The sequence below is a fragment of the Montipora capricornis genome, chromosome 13 (assembly GCF_036669925.1).
Source record: "Montipora capricornis isolate CH-2021 chromosome 13, ASM3666992v2, whole genome shotgun sequence".
NCBI lineage: Eukaryota > Metazoa > Cnidaria > Anthozoa > Scleractinia > Acroporidae > Montipora > Montipora capricornis.
Genome location: NC_090895.1, coordinates 25347061 through 25350761, shown reverse-complemented (window position 1 = coordinate 25350761; position 3701 = coordinate 25347061). Strand labels below are relative to the sequence as shown.

The 3701-nt window shown below is 34.5% G+C and overlaps 1 long non-coding RNA gene across 1 annotated transcript in view; it reads right to left on the bottom strand.

Moving 5' to 3' along the window:
* Positions 1–397: 397 nt before the first annotated feature.
* LOC138029073 (uncharacterized) overlaps positions 398–3701 on the bottom strand; it is a 6046-nt gene continuing 2742 nt past the window's right edge. The window contains exons 5-7 of the long non-coding RNA XR_011127802.1: positions 3696–3701; positions 2192–2285; positions 398–851 (exon numbers count right to left, since the gene is read on the bottom strand). The exon at positions 3696–3701 is cut by the window's right edge and continues 97 nt beyond it. This is a non-coding gene — a long non-coding RNA (uncharacterized lncRNA). The remainder of the gene's footprint in view (positions 852–2191; positions 2286–3695) is intronic.

The following is a 3701-nucleotide window of genomic DNA, read 5'->3' as shown; positions in this document are numbered from 1 at the left end:
TAATCGTTGCTGTCCATTCATGCATGTTAATCAATTTTAAGGCATGTTAATTCTCCTCAATTTCCTGCATAATCATCGTTTTTACGCGTTTTTCATGCATATTTTTCAATTTCCATATTTTATTTCCTTTTTCCTTCCTTCATAAGCATTGACATTTCAACCCACAAATTCACTTCCGATCTTTTTCCCTTTCCCTATGAAGTAAAAGATCTTTTTCTTGCTGAACAACTTTTCAATTTTTATTTATCACCATTCAACAAGAAATGTAAGTCAGGTAAGACAAAAGTTTCCAGAAATAAATCAAATTCACTCTTGGAAAAAGAGAACAAAGGAAAATATCTTTAACTTCATATGAAGTTTGAGCCTCAACAAAAAGACAATAATACAAGTCTGTCTCATTTATAAAGCTTCATCACTTTATTTCTAAAAATGTCAAAGGTAAAATGTACAGGACTCTTCCTAACTTCTCACTGCATCAGAAATGACAAGAATTCAAGACGGATGAATTTAGTATTTATACAGTGTTGTCTTAGAAAGCTATTTATGGAATAACGCTCACTAAGAAACTAATCCACTTTAAAACCGTGATCATTAAAAACAAACCTAGAGAAATATGCGTTCTCATTAAGCTCTCCTTAAAGAATCCACGATGGTAAGTAATATTCTAATAACAAATGAGTTGATTTCACATAAATGCAATCTCTTTTAAAGCTAAGACGACAAGTGAAGTTTTCCTTTTTGTCTTTTTTATTCCCTCAGCTGACACAACAGAGCTGTTCCCTTTTCAATCCAGAAGTTGGACAGTAGATCAGTCGGTAGATAAACAGCAACAACGAAGTTTGTGGAATGACCTAACTATACAAAGACAAATTTTTAAAATAAACCCAACTAAATCAATTTAATGCTAATTCTACGTCTAAGTAACAATTGTTTATTTTAAGATGTTACCGCGTGTAATGAAGGATTACGGTGAAAAAAAAATGAGCTTTTTCCTTTTCAGCAGCACAATTCGGTATATTGGAAATACATACCAGAAGTACACATCGATTTTGATGTGTCACAATATCTGTTCCTACAAACGTTTGCACTTAATTATCATTACGTATAAAACTGGGCCCGGTTGTTCGAAAGCCGAACAAATTAATCCAGGATTAGAGTAAACTTTTGTTTCATGTTTTCAACTTTTTGGTGAAGTTTCTATTGCTTATTTTCGTTTTTTAAGATTGAATTCCTCTAATGTAAAGTTTTGCCAAATATCAGCGTTGAACAGCATTTGGGAGTGCAGAAATAAACTCCTTGGTTAATTTTTAATCTGGGATTAGCGTTAATCGAATTTTGAACAACCGGGCCCTGGAGAGAAGTGAACAAAAGACGAAATCTCAACTTTCCAAGTAACTTGAATGGACCAAGGATGACATCTTCGAACGAACAAGTAAAGGCAAAGAAAGTGAAACAGATCATGTATGTAACTTGTCATTTTCAAAATTAAAGCCGTTCATTGATGTGGCTTAAAGAGACAGTAAAAATCAAGTAGACGATTAGGAAGTGTACAAACAGGGCAATTAAAATAATAATTTATAATTTTAACGCTGGTTTACACGAGCGACGCAAGCAGTCTCCCCAGTCCACCAGGCTAAAACTAGTTTTAATTCTTTCAACACATTTTACAATTTTGGAGGATTGAATGTACACAACTGTTTCACAAAACGGCATTGTTTGTTATGATACCAGATGAAAAGCAATAATTGCTTAATAAAAGACGTTCCCTTGAAATTTGCGACTTGAAACTGGTGTGAGCCATCTTCAGGAAATCCCCGCCTTGCATGGATAACTTTAAACCGTAGTTGGTATGTGTACAAACACATTTGCTATAAAATTATTTCAAGAAAGCGTTTGTACAAGAAAAGCAATTAAATTCGGAATTGCTTTCTTTCACTACCAAATTTTTCGGGCACGGCCATTTTGAATAATTGTGACGTATTATGTTTCCTACATTTTTCTTATACAAAAGTTCTCTGTAGATATATTACGTCATAACAATTCAAGATAGCGGGGCCCGATAAATCTTACAGTGGAAATAAGTAAATTTCAAGGGAATTTTATTATAAGTATTATTTCCAGCCATTTATGATTTCAGACGTAAGCGTTAGAGCTTGCTAAACGGGAAAATTGTTACAATTTATGTTCTCACCTGAGCAAGAAAACTTGTAATCGTCCTCACGAATCGTAGGCGAGAAGAATCTTCCAAGATCTCAAGAATCAGCAACTCATCTTACATACGTGATCTGTGAAAAAGAAAACAAATAATAAAGATGTTAAAACCCCTGAGTTCCAGTTCGTAACCACACAAGTAATATCTCGCTTAGTGTGTGATCTGCTATTACTGAAAAATATCAAATAAAGTTGTCAAACAGTCTTAAATCTTGTCCAACTTTCTTGAGTTCATTCCATACTGCAAGCAGTCTTTTTGTCCGTCTCGCAAAAACGCGATCCTTGCGACGTTTTTTACGTGTTCCCTTCAGGCACCTTGCGGGATCGCGTTCTTACTGGACTGTCAAAGAGGAAAACGAGACTGATTGCATTCTCGTGATGCCATGACCTTCTTAAACGTCTAATCCCAAACAACGCATCAACAATATTAACAATCCGTTGTCACCTTACCTTCTCCCCAAATATAGTTTTAAAAAAACCCGTTCTCAGATTCAAAGCAAAATGAAAATAAAACTGGCAAAAAATACACCGAAGGTAAAATTTTTTGGGATCGGTGCACTTTAATTAATGAGGGTCAAATCAGTTTCAACACTTTCAACAAACTGTAGTATTTGAAAGGATTGAATCTACCCAACTGTTTGACGTAATGGCAAAGTTATGGTACCCTATGGCAACAAAAGAGCCATGTTAAACACAATATATTTTGTATCTAAACGCTTATATCTCAAAAAGGAACTCGGCGACCCCAATGTTTTATTGCTGGAAAAGGGATAAACAGGTTAAGATAAAACTCTTTGCAAGGTTAAAAACAATTTTCTTGTGCAGATTCAGAGAAACCTTCACAAAAAAACCACTTCGGATAATACCATAATACTCTTTGTCCCCCCAAATTTTGCATAAGCATTGCTTTTGTTTCTCTTGGGACCACTGTAAGTCCCAAGAGAAACTGGACACAATGGTTATGCAAAATCTGGGTGGACAAATAAAGAGTATTACGGCATTTTCTGTCGTGACTTATTGGAAAATTTTAAGGTGGCTCTGAATCTGCTCCAGAGAATTTTTTTAAACATCTTGAACATCTTGAAATAGACCATATTCGTATTCTCGGTATTGGACTGGAACTAGCTTGCAATGGAGGCTAATGCGGGGGAATCTTTTCAAATGCAAATACTTTTTAATATATTCCCCCGCATTAGCTTCCGTTGCAAGCTAGTTCCAGTCCAATACCGAGAATACGAATATGGTCTATTGTCCGGAGCGCTCTCTGGATACGAGTCGTTGAAATCATACTGTTTAATGAATATCAAAGAAACAGCAGATCAGTACAGCATGGAGCCACAATTTTTAACAAATAAATACATAAATAATAATAATAATAACAATACTACTACTAATAATAATAATAACAATGATGATGATGATGATGATGATAATGATAATGATAATAATAATAATTAAGTTGTCCCTTGTAATTATGCTCTTACCTTAAT